This window comes from Macadamia integrifolia, chromosome 11, assembly GCF_013358625.1.
Source record: "Macadamia integrifolia cultivar HAES 741 chromosome 11, SCU_Mint_v3, whole genome shotgun sequence".
NCBI lineage: Eukaryota > Viridiplantae > Streptophyta > Magnoliopsida > Proteales > Proteaceae > Macadamia > Macadamia integrifolia.
Genome location: NC_056567.1, coordinates 23,901,125 through 23,921,836, shown reverse-complemented (window position 1 = coordinate 23,921,836; position 20,712 = coordinate 23,901,125). Strand labels below are relative to the sequence as shown.

The 20,712-nt window shown below is 35.5% G+C and overlaps 3 pseudogenes; 1 reads left to right on the top strand and 2 right to left on the bottom strand.

Moving 5' to 3' along the window:
* Window positions 1-1,562, bottom strand: part of LOC122093006 — a 3,684-nt pseudogene extending 2,122 nt beyond the window's left edge.
* A 6,526-nt stretch (window positions 1,563-8,088) lies between these two features.
* LOC122093005 lies at window positions 8,089-8,857 on the top strand (annotated as a pseudogene).
* A 4,093-nt stretch (window positions 8,858-12,950) lies between these two features.
* Window positions 12,951-15,474, bottom strand: LOC122093004 (annotated as a pseudogene).
* Window positions 15,475-20,712: the final 5,238 nt, after the last annotated feature.

The window sequence follows — 20,712 nt, the reverse complement described above, 5'->3', positions numbered from 1 at the left end:
CCATAGAACCATCAATTTATTGTTTTTATTTTAATTGTCTCCCTTTCCCTAAAGACAAGTAGAGAAACCCTTGTAAGAGTGACTCTCTGGTCAAGTAAGGAAGCTCATATTATGATGCATCCCTCGGGCTAAGTAGAGAAACCTACTTGTGAGTCTCTCTCTAGCTTTATCCCCTTTCTTTTACTTTATTTTTATTTCAGTATTTTTTTCTTTTATTTATTTATTTATTTTTTTTTAATTGCGTGGCTTGCGTCTTTAAATTCTTAGATGACGAATGGTTAGGACGTTATTTTAGATACATATGTTTAGGACGGTAATTAGAATTAGATCACAATCATTAATCGGTTCACTTTCGCATTATTAAAAGAAATAAAAAAATAAAGTGGCTGCTCTCTCTGTGTTCGACCCGTAGCTACACTGATCCGTACGCTTGCGGTTACATTTTAAATCTCAAACAGTACACCCTTTTTTTAACTATACAATCCAATAACACTAGGAAAACTGTAAAGAATTAAGGAAGCAATTTATAAGCAGTAAAAGAGCAAAAGAATCTCAATTTCTTCATTAATCAAATCAATATTACAATTGTAAAATGCTTAGATTACATTTGCATGGTGCAAATTGGACTAAAAGTGTGGGACATGAATAGTAGGAACTAATGCATGACAAGGAGACCACGGCCTAAGTGAACTACTTGCTGTCCCAGAGCAGGGTTCATGATAATATCTATTTCGAACAAACGGGGGTGATGAGGTGGGGCCCTAGTGGCAGAAGTGGAAGCCACCTTCTATTTTTAAAAATAATCCCATAAAGATAACCTCAGTAAGCACTTTCAACCAATTGATAAACCTTCTTCATCTTTGGAACACATTGCTCGTGATCAAGCTATCAAAATCCGCTTGATGAGTCTCTCCAATCTGTTTCACCTCAAGTATCATAGCTTGACTTTCTAACCCCAACTCTCCACCTAACAAACAACCCATGACAGAGCCTAGTCATAACTTTCAGATCATAAAGCCGAGGAAAAAAAATGCTCCAACTATAGTCATGAACTCTTGGAGCGAACCTAGCATCAGTTTAATTACATTCAAGACCTTGATGGAGTAAGCAATATCATGAACCCCATGAAACGTAAAAAAAGTTGAATCCTATGGCTTTCACACCTTATGATGTTCCTGAACCAAGCCGAGAATGCTTTAATATCAACTCTTTCTCCCTTGTTGTTGTCCAAATCAATCCCATTCTGAAGTAGTAACTCGACGGACACAGTCAAGTGAAGGTCGTGGCGGGGTAGAAATCATTAAATTTAAATTTCCAAACACCACCAGAGTGGGAGATTACCATATGCATCTGTGAACATAAGACCAAACTGTATGGGATTCAAACTGTCCACATTGAACTTGATATCCTTGTACCGTTTAGTTTCAAGTGCATTCCTGGTGTGTTGCTTAAAAACTTGAAAATTCAGCGTCGAACGAAATCCGATTGTAGCTGTATGCTTCAATGGAAAGCATCTCTTCCTCAAAATTCATACGCCAAATATCTCGTATCACTTGCTCCATGGATGTTCAAATAGAAGAAAAAAGCCAGAAGATGAACTCTCCTCGCTTAACCAAAACCAGAATTAGAAGATGAACTCGCTTAACCAAAATCAGAATCAGAAGATGAACTCTCCTCGTTTAACCGAAACCACAATCAGAAGATGAAATCGTTTAAAATATTGATGCCAACATCTCGTATCCATTCTATGGTTGGAGACGACTAAAAAAAATGTATGTGTGATTGTGAAGAATCAGAGATACTTCTCTCTCTCTTGGATTACAATTTAAGAATTTTGAAAATATTTTGGGCGAAGACGATCAAAAGAAGAACAGAGCCTTTGAAGAACCAAAATTTTCTCCTAATCTCTGCTTCTCTTTCTATTTTGGAAACTCAATTCGCTTGGAAAACATGATTTAATGAAATTGACTTTAGTTTCCAAAAATTGAAAGGAGAGAAAGTGTGTGTGTGTGTAAATTTAATAATCTAATTTTGTTCTAAGTAGAAAATATGTAAAAGTAACAAAATGTCCTAAAGGTAAGAAAGAAACTCCTCTCCTGTTTTTCTCCATATCAATCCCATTCCGAAGTAATAACTCGAAGGATGCAGTCACGTGAATGTCAATGATGTGATCAAAACCATCAAAATCAAATTGCCAAACATCAACAGAGTGAGGGAGATACCAAGATACCATACACATTTATGAACATGAGAATGAAATGTATGTGCTTCAAACTGTGCACATTGAAGTCGATATCCTTGTACCCATCAGTTTCAGGTGCATTCCTTATCGTGCGTTGTGCAAAAAACCAGGAAATTCAGTGTCAAAGAAAGTCCGATTGTAGCTGTGTACAATTGTTTCGATGGAAAACATCTCTTCCTCAAAGTGTACGTCAGACATCTCATATCATTGGCTCCGTTGATGTTCGAACAGAATAACAGAACTAGAACCTTCCTCGCTTAATCAAAATCACAATCAAAAGATGAACTCTCCTCGCTTAACCAGAATTAGAAGATGAAATGATTAAAAATAGCAGTGTAAACCTCTGGTTTCCGTTCTATGGGTGGAGACCACCAAAAGAACAAAACCCGAAAGGCTTATGTGCGACTTTGAAGAACTAGAGATGCTTCTGTCTCTCTCAGATTATAGTTTGACAAATTTTTAAATCTTTTGGGCGAAGACAATCAAAAGAAGAATAAAGCCTTTGAAGTACCAGAGCTTTTTCTCATGATCTCTGCTTTTCGTTCTATTTTGAAAATTCGTTTTGTTTGAAAAACACAACTTTATGGACTTGATTTAGTTTTCAAAAATTAAAAGGAGAGAGAGAGAGAGTGTGTGTGTAAATTTGACGATCTTATTTTGATCTAAGTTGAAAATATGTAAAAGTACATATATGTCCTAAAGGTAAGAAGGAAAATCTCTCTCTCTTGTTCTTCTTCATATCAATCTCATTCCGAAGTAACTCATCGGATGCAGTCACGTAAAGGTATCAGGGGGATTAAATCATCAAAATTAAATTGCCAAACACCACCAGAGTGAGGGAGATTACCATATGAATATGAAAACATGAGACCGAACTGTATGGACTTCAAACTGGCCACATTAAACTTGATATCCTTATACCGATTAGTTTCAGGTGCATTTCTTGGTGTGTTGCACAAAAAACTTTGAAATTCAGTTCGAAGGAAATCCAATTGTAGTTATGTACAATGCTTTCGATGGAAAACATCTCTTCCTCAAAGTTTGAATGCCAAACATCTCATATCATTGGCTCTATTGATGTTCAAACGGAAGAACAGATCCAAAGATGATCCCTCCTCGCTTAACAAAATCATAATCAAAAGATGAACTCACTTAGTCAAAATCAGAATCAAAAGATGAACTCTCTTCGCTTAACCATAACCAAAATCAAAAGATGAACTCGCTTAAAAATAATGATGCAAACCTACCATATCCATTCTATGGATGGAGATGACTAAAAGAACAAAACCCGAAATGCTTATGTGCGACTTTGAAGAGCCAGAGATGCTTCTCTCTCTCGGATTACAATTTAAGAATTTTGGAATCTTTGGGCAAAGACGATCAAAAGAACAGAACCTTTGAAGAACAAGAGTTTTTTCTCCTTATCTTTGCTTCCCTCTCTATTTTGGAATCTCAATTTGCTTGAAAAACCCAACTTTATGGAATTGATTTTAGTTTCCAAAAATTGAAAGGAGAAAGAGTGTGTGTGTGTAAACTTTTAACGATCTAATTTTGATTTAAATTAAAAATATGTAAAAGAACCAAAATGTCATAAAGGTAAGAAGGAAACTCCTGCTCTCTTATTATTTTTCGAATCAATCCCATTCTGAGGTAGTAAATCGTTGGATGCAATCACGTGAAGTTCGATGGCGGGATCAAAATCTTCAAAATTAAATTTCCAAACACCGCCAGAGTGAGAGATTACCATATGCATCTGTGAATGTGAGACTAAATTGTATGGGCTTCAAGCTTTCCGCATTGAACTTGATATCCTTGTACCGATAAGTTTTGGGTGCATTCCTTAGTGTGTGGCGCAAAAAATCAGAAATTTAGTGTCGAAGGAAATCCAATTGTAGCTGTATACAATCCTTCTGATGAAAAGCATCTATTCCTCAAAATTTGAACTCCAAACATCTCGTACCATTGGATCCATTGATGTTCAAACAGAAGAACAGAACCAGAAGATGAACCTTCCTCGCTTAACCAAAATCATAATCAAAAGTTGAACTCTCCTTGATTACCAAAACCAAAATTATAAGATGAACTCGCTTTGTCAAAATCAAAATCAGAAGATGAACTCTCATCGCTCAAACAGAGCTAGAATAAGAAGATATACTCGCTTAAAAATAGTGATGCAAACCTCTCGTATCCATTCTATAGGTGGAGACGAAACCAAAATCCGAAAGGCTTATGTGGAACTTTGAAAAGCCAGAGATGCTTCCCTCTCTCGGATTACAATTTAAGAATTTTGGAAATATTTTGGTGAAGACGATCAAAAGAACAGAGCCTTTAAAGAACTAGAGCTTTTTCTCCTTATCTCTACTTCTCTCTCTCTCTCTCTCTCTCTCTCTCTCTATTTTTGAAACTCCATTTGCTTGGAAAACACGGATATATGGAATTTATGTTAGTTTCCAAAAATCTAAATGAGAGAAAGAGTGTATGTGTAAATTTAATGATCTAATTTTGATCTAGGTTGAAAATATGTAAAAGTACCAAATTATCCTAAAGGTAAGAAGGAAAATCCTTCTCTCTTGTTCTTTCTATATCAATCTCATTTGAAGTAGTAATTCATCTCGTACAGTCATGGGAAAGTTGATGACGGGATCAAAATCATCAAAATTAAATTGCCAAACACCACCAGAGTGAGGGAGATTACGATATACATATGTGAGCGTGAGACTCAACTGTATGGGCTCCAAACTGTCCACATTGAACTTGATATCCTTGCACCGATCAGCTCGGGTGCATTCCTTGGTGTGTTGAATAAAAAACCAGTACATTCAATGCCGAAGGAAATCCGATTATAATTGTGTGCAATGCTTTCGATGGAAAACATCTCTTCCTCAAAGTTTGAACGCTGAACATCTCACATCATTGGCTTCTTTGATGTTTAAACAGAAGAACAGAATCAAATGAATCCTCCTCGCTTAACCAATCATATCCAAAGATGAACTCTCTTCGCTTAGCCAGAATCAGAATCAAAAGATGAACTCACTTAAAATAGTGATGCAAACCTTTCCTATCCATTCTATTGGTGGAGACGAACAAAAGAACAAACCCCAAAAGCCTTATATCGACTTTAAATAACCAGAGATGCCCCTTTTTCTCATATTACAATTTAAGAATTTTAGAAATCTTTTGGGCAAAGACGATCAAAAGAAGAGCAGAGCATTTGAGGAACCAGAGATTTTTCATAGGGTTCATACAAAAGGGTTTTTTATGTTAAAATTTGATGTCATCCTCTTCTTCTTTTGTAGTTAACTTGTTTTGTTTTATACGTGTTATTAATTTTGCACATACTCTGTAGTTATGTTTTCACATAAACTTGCACACATATGAGAAAGAATATGCTTTCCCAAAACACCCACCCACGTATGTCAATGCATGTCTATGTTACTCCAACAATAGTATGTTGTGCACTCTTTCATCGCCCTAGATTCTCAAAGCTCTACTTTTTCCACGTGGAAAACTTTGATAGGTTGAAATTTGACATGTGAGTAGTGTAATGTTTTCTTTATGTGGGCTAGAATCTAATCATTGTATGTGTATGGATTAGTGAATAGGAGTTGATTGATAGCCATGGTTGGATAAGCCCTATGCGAGAGGTTTTCTCCTTAGTGGATAATGGCTTCAATATACCCATTATATATTGTACATAGTCTGTTTTGTTATGTATGGACCATTAACAATTGAGCCCATTATAGGAGAGGCATCAACTGTTCGTTGTTTCAGGGTTGGTCTTTGTTCTTAGTCTATATAATGGTAACAATATCAATATTCATCAATTTTCAACCCTAACAATTGTGTAGACAAGAGAGTAGATACTACTGACAGAAGACAAGAGAGAGCGGTTGTGGAGGAACAACATGTATAGATCTAGGTATATGACGGATAATTGAATGTTGATTAATTATGCATATTGTTCAATGATTCAACATGTTAAGATTATATATAGGTATATCTGTCCACAAAATTTGGGTCCGCCTAATTTGCCATGTGACAATTGTTGACATTTTAGCGGGCATGGAAAAGCTTCTTATCATGGGCATACAAAATTTGGGTTCCCAAATAAATATTTTATAAATTTCTACCATGGACGCAATGGTTAACAATTGCATTTCATTTCTAGTTGCATTCTAATTCTACACAGCAAAGACATGGTTGTATATGCCATGTGGCACTTTAGGTGAGATCCAAATTTTAATAAAGTTGTCCATCCCCACCCCCCACTTTTTTTTTTTTTTTTTTTTTTGTGTAAAAGCCATCCCTCCCTTTCATAATTAATTAATTATAGACTAAACTTTGTATAATTTAACTAAGGGCAAAGTACCAACCAATATAAATAAATAAATAAAAGGCATACCAGTATACGAGGCTCTTGTCACTATAGAGTTTAAGTTGTATATACAACATGGCAGGTTATGTGGGACCCAAATTTTAGTATAGTTGTCAATCCCTTCCTCTCATACTTTGTATAATTAAAGTAAGGCGAAGTGACAAACAAAAGGGTGAGATCCAAATTTTAGTATAGTTGTCTATCTTTCCCTCTCCTTTAACTTCGTATAATTAAAATAAGGTAAAGTGACAAACAAAATGGCTTAGCTCTCATTAATGCTTGTAATGTACACAACTTAACCCTGTTTCGCGAAAAGACTATTTCTCAACTTGAACCCGTGACCACTAAGTTGCAGTTGCACAAGCTTACTATTGTGCATAGGTCTGTTCATATTTAGATCCTCTCCAGTCATATATAGGTGGTTGGAAAGGGACCAACTAGACACAGAACAAGAGAGAGAGCCACCCCCAGCTGGAAAGGATCTGAATCCGATCTACGCTCTACAAACAACACGAATAATTGAATATATAATATATTAAAGGGTTAGGCTTTTCTGGTCGGTCACCCCATCTAGGAATCTCTTGAGGGGGTTCTTTTCGACCATAGGATCTGAAACACACAGTTATGATGTGTTGATTTAGAATAAAACAATATACAATTGTATGAAATACAATTACTTAGTCTATATATACGTATGGTGGAGAGTGAAGAAATCTAAACATCAGAACCCTCTTTTCCTCTCAAAAAACCCCATTTCCTCCCTGACCTCCAGTTCCTACAGGTTTTTCTTCCCTTGCTCCGGCAGTTCTCGCGAGTTATCCCCTTCCTTGAGATTGAAGTATTGGGACTAAGTTACTCAAAGCGCACTGTGAGAGAGAGAGAGAGAGAGAGAGAAAGGAGCCGGATAAGATTTTTGACGTTACCGTTGCTGTCCACGAGCCACCATTGGTCGCTGCTTGCAGGTAATCTCTGCCTCTTGTCATCTAGGGTTTACAATTTTTGGTTTTCCCTTCCTTTTCTTTTTTTTTTCCCAATAGTTATTGATTTTCCTTTTTCCCTCTATATTTGGTTCTTGATATCTACATTTTAATCTCAAACTCCCTAAATTTATTCTTTGATTTCTTCTAATCTGGCTTTTCATTTGATTGTTCACTCCTATTACGCAAACTTGAGCGATTTTTTCTTCCAATTAAATGCGTGGTTATTTGATGGATGTGCTACATACTTGATTGGGTGATTAATTGACAATCTTGAAGTTCCTCAGTTGAAATTGTCAGAAAATTGGGTGTTGCTTTGATCTTAAAGAATTAAGCTTGATTTGCCACGTATATTTTTATTTTCTGTTTAAGCATATGATGAGAGGGTGTATAGGTTCTCCATATCACTGTAGTTCTTTCTTAGTTAAATTCATTGATGCTTGTATCTTCTGTTCCTAGTGTTTGATTCATAATTCTTAGCTAAATAAATTTTGTTAGTTAAAGCCCTCCACCTGCATAAGAAAGCTTGAGAAAGGGAGATTTTCCAAGAGCTTGAAAACATCAGAGTGAAATACAAGTTTGTTGCAACTCTGATCCTTCTTTTGTTGCTAATATTGGTTGGGGCAATCTTTTTGTTCAAAGTTGAGAAATTGGATCTTGTTGATGCTTTCCATTGCATTTGTTCTACTATCACAACTTTAAGATATGATGATTAGAGCTACTGAAATGGGTCATCTATTTGCTGTGTTTAGGTTACTGACAAGTATCATTTGCACAACTCAGTTCTTTCTATACTTAGCTAAGCTAAATATTGAACAGTGCTTGAAAACAACATTTGCTAGTCAAATGAGTTCTTAACCGGAGAATGACATACACAGTTCTTGAGGCAGCTGATCTCGATGATGATGGGGTTGAGGTATGTTGAGTTTCCATTGCTTTAAATACCAAAAAAACTGCACTGGATTTTCTTCCATCATAATTTTAATTATTCAATGATTTCTTTATATTCTTTCATCTATCTCTTCTAAACTTTACATTCTCCTATAGATGGTTTAGTTTCTCTCTAATGTTCTTTTTTCTTTAGTTCAATTTCTTGACAGTGCTGTAGAATTTGTCATATATATGCTCAAAGAGATAGGGAAGTTCAAATAAGAAGATGCAGCACTTGTATTGGAAGAGTTTGAGAATCTCGCTTTTGATCAGTCTGGGACATTATCAGTGTCTAATTTAGAGCTTGCTTAGTCATCTCAAACAGGGACTTGATTCACGCCTGTGTGGAGAGTTTAGGAATGCAAAATTGTGTAATGAATGGTGAAGTATCTGTAAGCCACTTTCCAGGATCCTGTGTTGTAAAGAAATAACTCATTTTCCCATGTAAAATGAAAGATGTGAAGAAAGTAAAGCTATATTCAGTTATACATTTGACTTTTTTGATTTTTTTGTAGTATGTACATCTCCAACAAGAAGGAGATAGAGGAAGTGGTCACTAAATCGTGCTAAATCTTATTGAATCTCCCACCAAATGAAATGTTTTTATTTGTTTTCATATTTTAGTCAAGGCATTTGAATTAATTTTGGATTCTCAATTTTAGCTTTGTTCTTACTTTGAGTTCACATGATGAACTGGTCTATGGTAAGGACAGATGAACTGAAGAAGCCTGAAATGTTTGGCCTTTTCTCAACAAACGAAATGCAAACAAATCAGAATTTCCTAAGGCATGCCCCTTTGCAGTTTGTTGATGAAAGAGGTTGTCTTAAACTTTCTCTATGAGATGTATCATGCGTGGTTGCATTTGGAATTGATAATTTTAATTTCAATAGGTTTTAACTTAAGGGAGTTGAATAGTGGATGAATCCATTCAATGGATGAATAGATCATGAATGTTTTACTATTATTCCTTACTTGGAACATAGATCGTGGATGCAGAGACATAATTTGGTTTTATACAATGCAATGAATAAAATTACACTACAAATTTCACCACTTCTATCCAAAGTCATTAGCTCAAACAAGTAGAGCACTTTGGGATTCCTTAAGAGATGATGGTTCGAATCCATCAAGACTCGTTGAATTTTCTAATGACTTTGGGACATTTAGATCACTCCCCCTGTCGACTCGTCGATCCATGTAAAAAAAAAAAGGTGTTGCTTCTTTCCATAAGAAAACCCACCACCAACAACAACAACCATAACCTTATCCCAACTTGATGGGATCGGCTACAAGGATCCGGTAAGGTAAAAAAAAAAAAAGGAGGTAAAAAGAAGAAGTTAAAGCAGTAGTCAAAGCAGCATCCTTGGAACATCCCCTATATGGGGTCGGCTACACGGGTCATTGTCCTCCACTTACCTCTATCTACGGTCATACTAGGATCGATCCCTATCGGCTGCATATCTTTTCTTACCACTTCGTCAATGGTCAATTTAGGTCTGCCTCTCCTTCTAGCTCTATGTAATTGAAACTGGTCACACTTTCTTACTGGGGCATCCATGGGTCTCCGTCGAACATTGCCATACCACCTCAATTGGCTCTTGCGGAGCTTGTCCTGGATTGGAGCCACCCCTAACTCTTTTCTAATACAATCATTCCTTACTCTATCTCTCCGGGTCTTTCTGCACATCCCTCTCAACATCCTCATCTCTGCTACACTCAATTTATTCAAATTACTCTTCTTAATTGCCTAACACTCCGCCCCATACATCATCGCTGGTCGTATTACTGTCCTGTAGAATTTTTCCTTGAGTTTAACAGGCATGCGTTTATCACATAGCACTCCCGGGGCACTTCTCCACTTCATCTATCCCACTTTAATTCTATGGGAGACATCATTTTTTATATCATTTTCTTTGCTAATGATTGACCCCAGATATTTAAAATAGTCATTTTGTGGTAGTTCGCGCCCCTCACATTTCGCCACTTCCTCACGTCTCATAGTCTGGCTAAATGGGCACATCATATACTCTGTCTTTGTTCTGCTTATCCTAAAACCTCTTGATTCTAAGCTTGATCTCCATAGTTCCAGTTTAGTATTAATCCCTTCCACAGTCTTATCTATCAAAACAATATCATCAGCGAATAGCATACCCCACGGGACTTGGTCTTGGATGTGCTTTGTTAAATGAGAGCAAACAGATACAGGCTCAAAGCTGATCCTTGGTATAAGCCAATTGTAATTGGAAACTCGTTACTTTGACCTTCTGTAGTTTTGACACTTGTCACCACTCCCTCATACATGTCTTTAATTATATCCACATAATTTAAAGAACCCTTCACCTTCCCTAAGACATGCCAGATAAGATCTCTAGGTACTCTGTCATAGGCTTTCTCAAGATCAATAAAGACCATATGGAGGTCTTTTTTGTGAGCTCTAAATACTTCCATAAGTCTTCTTAAGAGGTAGATAGCTTCTGTTGTGGACCTCCCTGGCATAAAACCAAATTGATTCTCAGTTACAGCAGTTTCTTCTCTGAGGTGGCCTTCAATAACCCATTGGTGCTTATTTTATATATTCTTGGGAAAAGTGTCTCTGAGCCTATAGTGTGTAGGACACCTTGCCCTACATTCTTTTCTTTGTCCAGGATAATAAACTAGGTATCTTTTTTTTTTTTTTTGGTTAACGATAGGTATCCAGGCCTTTGGCCTGACTAGTCCGACAGACCCATATTGACCCAACAACCACTCGAGTCATACTGAACCATTCAACTTTCATCGAAAGCAGTGAAGAGCACTAAACATCCCCTATGAGTGGCCCTAAGGAGGTAAGCCTAAGAGGAGTTGAACTCAGAACCAAATGCTTTCTAAGGTGAAGGTCCCTTGCCAACTCGGCTACCCTATTGGGGTTATAGAAAAGGCATCATAAGAGCCACTCTAGTTGGTATTTTGTTTAGTTCCCCTTGTTGACACGTCAATGCATGTGAAAGTGGAAAAAAAAAAACACCATCGATATTTATTTTCATAAAGTTAATTAGGATTATAGAGGAGGCAGGGATTATCGAGTTATGCCGCATCTATTATCTTTGTTAACTTTTTAAATGGTTGACAAAACCAGTGGATTTTTTTTTATTGCAAACAAATTGACCAGGTACATTGGATTTTTTGTTTGCCACTTTTCACAAGCGTGGATATGTCAACTAGGAGAATTGATCCCAATGACAACCTAAATGGATCTTAAGTTGCCTCTTTTATAATCTCTTTTAAACTAAAATAAGTAACACACATTTTTTTTTTAATAGAAAAACTGTGATATCTCTCTTATTTTTTGTCACTTGTCACAAGAGCCATGTGTTGTCCAGTATAGTATACTCTAGGTTAAATTGATTGCACTTAAAAATTCATCATATGATGTACTCAGGTCAAGGCATTTGGTCAATAAATTTTATTAACAAGGCAACTCAAATGACAATTGGCCAAAAAAATTTAATTATTGATTTCTTCCTATATTTTCTTTTCTTCAGGTGGCCTAAGCTCTTTGCATATGTTTGATTGATTTGGGAAGAATTTGACCAATCTTACAAAGCTTGTATTTTTTTTGTTGGCACTGCTTTCTCCATGTAAACACTTGATTTTGTAGAAAAGTAATAAATGGTTATTCTTATGAAACAAAAACATTTCATAAAATTGCATATGTAATTATGACGGAGGCAACAACAAATCCATTTGGATCAACGCATTTGGTCAATAAACATTTTCGACACATCAGCTTATGTGAAAGATGGAAAAAAAAAAGTCAATGCTTTCCCAAAAAACTCAATTGGCATGTAATATTTATTTAATTTTAATGAGATCATAGAGGAGAAAACCTAAGATCCATTTAGGTTGGCATTTGGATCAATTCTCCTATGACATGTTGGCGCATGTAACAGGTAGCAAAAAAATCCAACAAACCAAGTCAAATTTTCTGTAATGAAAATCCTTGTATTTACTTCGAAAAAAAAAAATGTAGATACTAAATAAGGCATCATCATATGATCCACTCGAGTCTAGTCATTTGACCAACATTTTCGACCCATCAATTCATGTGACAAGTGGCAAAAAAAAAGTCACAATATTTTCAATAAAAAAAAAGAAAGGAAAAAAAGAAGACACATCAATTACAGAATATACAGTGAACATGACAATACTCTTGAAAAAGAATACAAATTGACATGGGATATCGTGAAATCAAGACTTTATTATAATAATATTCATTTAACAGAGTGAACATGTAAAAACATTATCACTGGTGTTGAGGTGGGTTGGATCTCAAGGTTAGTTTATAGAGTATAGACAACATGAGAATTGTTTGAGAACACTAGAAGACATAAATTTACGATGACACCTGCATCAACAACGTTCATGTCTTCACTGCTCTTCCAGTCCTCAAACCACACCTCTAAAAAAAAGTGAAGCACTCATATTGCCTTCTTTAGCCATTTTGGCAACACCAAAGAAGTTGTCATCCCAAGTCTGCTAAGGAATATAACATACAGAATGAAAAACAAGAATACAAAGTACACACATTTCAGCAAAATCTGTCTCAAGAAAGTAAATTTTGGTTAGCACACTAACTGCTGCATTTTACAACAATATAAAAAAAAGCATTCATATTTCTCTTACAAAAATGAATGTGTACATATCCATGGAAAAGGACGGACATCTTTCACAAAGATTAATCATCGATGAATGCCGTGTTCATTGAAAGCCCTTACTCATGGCCACATAGGGTATGGACATAAGAAAATTTTGAGTTGAGATTAACAGCACGCTGAAAATTTTTCAGAGCAGTTTCATGATCTTCCAGCAAGCTATAGCAGTTTCCTACAGCAAACCTACATATATGCCAATTGCATCAGAGAAGATGGGGGCTGGCAAAGTGAATAATGCTTCCGTGGCTTCAAAAATAGTAAAAAATGAAGGTATTTCCTTCAGAATTTTACAAGCTATTTAAAATGTCATCAAACTTCTCCACTAGCATCATAGACTTAAAACTAGAGAGAAAAATATTGACCTCTCTTCTTTTTGAGTTCGGAGCTGTAGAAACTGATGTCCTCTCTTCTTCTTCTTCTTCTTCTTTCCCCTTCTTAAATCATCATTTATGAACCAATACATTATGCAGAACTTGGGTTAGCATGTGAATCTTCTAATTTCTCAAATCTCAAGGCTAACTGTTATAGTAAGTAGTGTTCTTTCTTTCTTTCTTTTTCCCTTTTGCTTCAAGATCAGAGACAATGGATGATCACTTCCTAATGGAATGCTTTTACAAATGAATCTAGAGCATTTGATTTATGTATTGTTTTCAGAATCATGTTGAAGTGCTATTTTGTGAGACATTCCATAGTGATCATGATAGGATGCTGAATATGAGAGAGACAGAGATGGCAGCAGAGATGGGGAGTGCAGGGAAAATGAAATGCCTTTAAAGTTTGATATTGGTGGCCTTGAGAATGTGAAAACAGAGCTTCATGAAGCGTAATTTATCTGGTTTGAACCCTTTCTTCCTACTCCCCACCACCTTTTTCAGTTTGGAATACATTTCCTTACTAAAATTGTGTGCTATCCAGTTGCAATTTCAGTGGAACCCCTACCAGAGACAACACAAATTTTTTGGGTCGCATCTGATTTTGGTTAATTTGTGCTTCATTTAAAACTAAGGTTTGCTACAGTTCCGTGAACAGTGAGTGGACAAATTTTGTGTTGTTTATGGGAATCGTTTCATCTATTTGAAGTTCTTTAGAGGTATTATATCAAGAATAATTCTATAAAATTTAGTTGAATTTTGGCCACTACATATATTTATAATAAATTTGGGCAGCTACACTATGAAGCTTACTATTAATCTTCTCAAGCTTCTCTTGGTTATGGTCAAATATCCAAAGAGCAAGAGGGAATGCAGGAGAGGAAGAAGTCTTGACAGCTATGAAGGATGCTTTAAGAAGCATTGAGTTCAGTTATTTCCTCACTTTTCTTTCATGTTCAAGAATAAAACTGCTATATTAAACCCTCAACTGAACTTAGTTGGATTGGCTGGGTGGTTGAGGTGGGTTCACTGATGATGCTGGTTGCTGCCCCCCTTTAAAAATGACGTGTCCGACTCTATATTTCAAACTTGTAGTCATTGTGCTAAATGATCTGCTAACAATTATTTGATTGGTTGGTTTGGCAACATATTTCATTCTATGATGAACACTATCAAGAAACTGAACCAAAGGAAAAGAACATTAGAGAGAAACTAAACCATCTATAGGAGAATGTAAAGTTTAGAAGATATAGATGAAAGAATATAAAGAAACCATTGTATAACTGAAATCGTGAGGGAAGAAAATTCAGTGCAAGTTTTTCTTTTTGTGTTCAAAGCAATGGAAACTCAACATACCTCAACCCCATCATCATCGAGATTAGCTGCCTCAAGATCTGTGTATGTCATTCCATTTGACTAACAAATGTTGCCTCCATTTAGTATTTAGCTCAGCTATGTATAGAAAGAACTGAGCTATGCAAATTGTACTTGTCAATATCCAAAACACAGCAAATACATGTCCCATTTCAGTTGAAAAGCTCTTATCACCATATCCTAAAGTTTTGATAGTAAAACAACTACAATAGAAACCATCAACAAGATCCAACTTCTCAAATTTGTATAACAAAATTGTCCCAACCTATATTAGCAACAAAAGAAGGATCAGAGTCATAGAAAACTTGTATTTCACTCTGTTGTTTTCAAGCTCTTTGAAAATCTCCCTTTCTCCAGCTTTTTGATGCAGGTGGTAACTAACAAAATTTCTTGTTTTTTAACAAGATAATCTGCTGCTTTACTAAGTATTAACCCAACAAGCACCATGCCAGAGAAGACAAAAGCACATACAGGTAGTTTAGTGACTTTGCTATCTGGGACAAGGTCTCCATATCATATAATTTTGCTAAGAAGTATGAATCAAACTCTAGGAACAGAAGATACAAGAATCAATGAATTTAACTAAGAAAGAACTACATTAATATGGAGAACCTATACATCCTCTCATTAGATGCTTAAACAGAAAGTGAAATAATAAGGGGCAAATCGAGTTTAATTCTCTAAGATCAAAGCAACAATCAATTTTTTGACAATTTCAACCGAGAAGCTCCAAGATTGTCAATTCATCCAATCGAATATTTAGTACACCCATCAAATAACCATGCATTTAACCAAAAAAAAAATCAGTTTGCATGATAGGAGTGAACAATCAAAGCAAAAAGTCAGATCAGAAGAAAGAAAATAATGAATTTAGGGAGTTTGAGATTGAAATTTACCTATCAATAAACAAATATAGAGGGCAAAAGGAAAATCGATAACTGATGGAAAAAAAAAGAAGGGAAAATAAAAAATTGTAAACCATAGATATTAAAAGGCAGAGATTACCTGCAAGCAGCGACCAATCGTGGTTCGCGGCCAACAACGGTGATACGGCAAAAATCTTATCCGGCTCCTTTCTCTCTCTCTCTCTCTCTCTCTCTCTCTCTCTCTCTCTCTCTCTCTCTCTCTCTCTCTCAGTGCGCTCTGAGTAACTTAGTCCCAAACTTTCAAGTCTCAAGGAAGGGGATGATTCGCCGACCAACAACCTACATTGCCGTCACGACATTCTTCTCAGTATTCTCTGTCACTTGAAGGGAACTAAGCTCCGCCGGAAACAAGAGAGACACGAGTTGGCTGGTTCGTGGTTGGAGGCGAGAGAGATGTCGAGGAGGATGTGAGAGACAAAGGAGATTGTTTGGGGATGGAAATGTATATCAGTAGTATTATCATATTAGTATTAAGTAGACAAATCAATGAACGCTGCGATTTTGAGATTCCTTTTAAAGGGATGAGGTGAGTCCCGATCAACTATATGGTTAGCTGCTCTGTCAATCAGAAAAACTTTTGCCTATATTAAAATATTAGAAAAAAATATGCTTCCCAAATTTAGCATTTGATCAAATTATAAAATCTTTAAAAAAAAAAATACTAAATAAATAAAATCATGGAATCTTTTTTCCCCTCCAACAGTTCGGATTTGCCCATTTAACATACCATTACGAAAATAAGATGCCGCAGAGCAGTTTAACATACCTTTTAATGTATCTATAAAGTGGTTTTTTATTTTTTTAATAAAAAGAAAACCTTCTCCTTTTTGACTTTCAAGTCCAAACCACCCCCACCCAACAGAAAAAAAAAAAATTCCATTCAAAGGTTAAGGGCTTGTTTGGTATTGTTTCTATTTCAGAAACGTCATTTCGTGTCAAAAATGAAAATTTCAGTTTCTGTGTCAAAACATAGTTTTTAAACGAAAAAATGGTGTTTCAAATTTTCAGATTTTTATCTATAATTTTTTTATTTTTTTTTTGTGTAAAATGAAACGAAACTGGGAAGACGGAACTCCATTTTGGAATTCCGTCCAATCTATTTTTTTCAGTTTTTTTTTTTTCACTTTTTGTTCCAAAAAAACAGAAACGAACCATAAGTGCACCAAACAGAAGATTCCATTTTTTTTGTTCCAATAGAACGAAAAAACTCCATAAATGTTTTTTTAGAACGATACCAAACGGAGCCTAAGATTCTTTCATAATTTCTCATTCTCAACCATCCATAAGATGTGGCTTGAAACAAGCATCTCAAGGACGTTTAGATTTGAGAAAGGGATAGAAAATAATAAAGAACCCCAGAAGATATGAGAAGGAAATAGTATATTCTAATATCGTGGCGTGCTGGCGATTCTTTTCCATAAAGAAAAGTTTATATTCTAAACACTAGCCGGAGATTGCGTTTACAATGCTGTACCTTCAGATTTTTTCAAGAAATTGAGATCGTTGCAGATTCTTTTAGAGCCATCAATTTGGCAATTTGATATTTGTATTCATCTATTGTTCTAAGCATATTTTGTTTTCTGTAAATTTACATATTTGAACAATCTATTTTGACATAAATTCAATTTTATTTTGAAAAAAAAAGTTGAAAAAAAGATTTTGTCCAGGAGTGTGGTCTTGCACTAGCGGCTCACCAATAAAAGTGTACAGGGGCATCATCTAGGAGGGGTGCAATGGTTATTTTGACCTCTATATAAGGGTGCGTTCTCGAATTGAGAACGTGTTCCCAAAAGTTAACATGTGAGTTAAAAAACCTTAGGATTCACCTATTGACAATTCCCGACAACCTTGAATCATGTATTTAGTAAATCAATATTGAATACAATATCGGTCTTGACTAATAATGACTCAATATCGATCTAGATCTATCTATATTAGATGAATTTGACTTAAAAACTAAGTGTGAATCGATCGAATCCCAGTATCTTTTTTTCATAATTAAGTTACTTATTGGATGAGTCCATCAGAGCATGAAGTCTTATGTAGACGGGTTAGCGAGTTGATTAAAAACGAATCTGTTAGGGAGAGTGTGAGCCTTCCAACAAAAAAAAAAAGGAATTAGTTATCGGTATCGGTACTAGTATCAGTCTCTGTCAATACCAATAAAGATTGGATCACATTGGTCCATATTGGTACGGTTTGCCCTTGTTTTTTACAAAAAAGTATACATTTCTTACTATTTTACCCCTAAATTGATACTGATAACCAATCCAGATAGGTCAGGTATCAGTATTGGTCTCAGCCAATATGGCCAATCCAATAGCGATACTTAGAACAATGGATTTAAGTATTGGTCACTTTTGCCTTTGCTTAAGAAAAAAAAAAGTATTGTTTTACCACTTAAATGATACAAATAATCGATTCGGATTAATCATCAATACGATATGATCGATACAATATCGATACTTGAAACCATATTTAGAACCATGGTATGAACTACGAACCCTTGTGCTATGCCTGCAAATGGGGGTGGCAATGGGTTGATCCAGCTCGGTTTAGATCCGGATTGGTGTGGAAATGTTGAAATCGAAAGTGAACCAATAAGGAAATTTCGGTTTCGGTTTGTTTTCGGTTTCTAATATCTGTTTGTAATCAAGTTGGTTTCAGTTTTTTGTTCGGTTTGGATTTGACTTTCCATACAAATGTATACAAAACTGTACAATTTTTTTTGATGAGTTTGGACTGTTTTCGGTTTCTTACCGGTTGGTTTTGGATTCATCCAGTTTCTAAGGTGGTTCGGTTTAGTTTTGGGTTGCAATACTCCAAACCGAAACCAAAATCGAAACAATAAGGCTCTGATTTGGTCTGAGCTATTAACGGCGGTTCGATCTGATCAGTCTTGCCGGTTCGATTCAACCGATTTATCGGTTCGATTTAGGGTTTGACACACCTACCTGCTACCATGATTTGAGAGCCTTGGACCCTATTGGAAGAACATGGAGGAAAGCATTTGGAACGGCGTGAAAAGCAAAGGATATTGATCTTAAAGGTCCGTTTTGTCCCGAGATTTGTGCAGAAAGTATAATAATGGGCTAAAGTCATATATGGATGCTTACAAATGTTTATTAATATATCTTCATGAGCCTTTCCATCGTCCCAAATGTCAAAATGTCCCCTTCGTGAGGAACATCAGCTCAGGCTCCAACTACCAATGTGGAATATGGTTTTAAAAATCGGATCGATATTGGCCGTGAGGCCCGAAATCAATCTTCGATATCGATACGATTCGTATTAACCCAATGGCAAGATATAAAGGTAAAATGATTTAAAATATCAATATTTTTTTTTAAAAACAAAAGTAAATCAGTCCGATTCTGATAGACACTGATTCGATTTATACTGATATTAATTTAGATCGATCCTAATATGATCCGTATCGGTATCGGTGACTCATTCTCCTCCACCGCCTTTCCCTTTCTTCCCATATGATTTTCAAACTTGTCATACCAAAAAGAAGAAGACTTTCGAAGTTAGAAAGTATAAAAAATATAGAAGCTTCTATGTTAAGTTACTATAGGGTTTATTCTCAAATTAAAAGAATAGCCGCTGGAATGATGATGTTGAAAGGCGGTAGAAGTGGTCAGACACTCAGACTCAGACGCGGCCATACAAATTTGTATGATTCTGCTGCGGCCTTTCACATTTGTTTGATTCTAAAATTTGAATGGAAAAATATTTTCTGTGAGAAATGTGGTCCTTCCATATAGATACATCAGGTTAAAACGATCGATCTGTTCTTATGAGTAAAATGACTCTCTATGAAAGATTTTTCCTACTTTTCCATTGACCTTTGCACAACGCACACGTACAAAATCGTAATTTCGTAGAGGAAAAGCTTTTCCTATTTAAATTGAGAACTCTTGCTTTGCTTGATTGCTTTGTCTATGGCCACGTGGCCCATGGGATAAGGGTGGAAGAAAAACAAGATAAATCTTGAGATGGGATTATTCAATGGATATATTTTGTATTCAATGGCTAAGTAAGAAACTATAATTTTCTTTAAATACGAGGGGTTTACAAATAAGTTCTAATTGTATCATTATTATAAGTTGTATATGTTTATTAAAAAAAATCAAATTTACATATTTTTCAAATAGCTGTGTTAAAAGAGAATTTATCGTTATTGAAAATTTATAATTATTATTATTTTTTTTGGTGAAAGAAAATTTATAATTATTGAAAAAAAATGTGTTGGACAAATATATGCATCATTATGCACAATCATGCACACAATCGTCGGATGGATGTTACGGGGTGCATCGACCTTTATCTCACGTCCAACAATTGTGTGAATCGATGTACATAATAATAATACATTTTTTTTTTTAATCTATCATACATTGATCAGAGTAGATCAAAAGACAAAGATCCATATAATTGACCTAATTTAATTCGGATAAACTAAATTGTTGCTGGTAACCAAACTTTGATTTAGACAAATCATTGGAATCAAATAAATACATTTCTTAAAATAATCAAAAAAGAAAGAATGCCACCCTCTAAGATGTACTTACGTCAATGCATAATGAGTGCATAGAGACTATTGTCACACACGGAAGATATTCTCTTGTATCCTTTCATTGGCCACATCCATTGATGTCTATAGTGTATCTACGTTAGGAGGTAGCGTTCTCTTTTGCCCAATAATTAAATAATTGGTAAGATATTTTTTCATTCCATTTTCATGACCTCGTTTCTTTTGTTAAAAAAACAGAGGGGAAGAACAAGAGTATTACACCTACGTTCACCTAATTGTACACCCAAA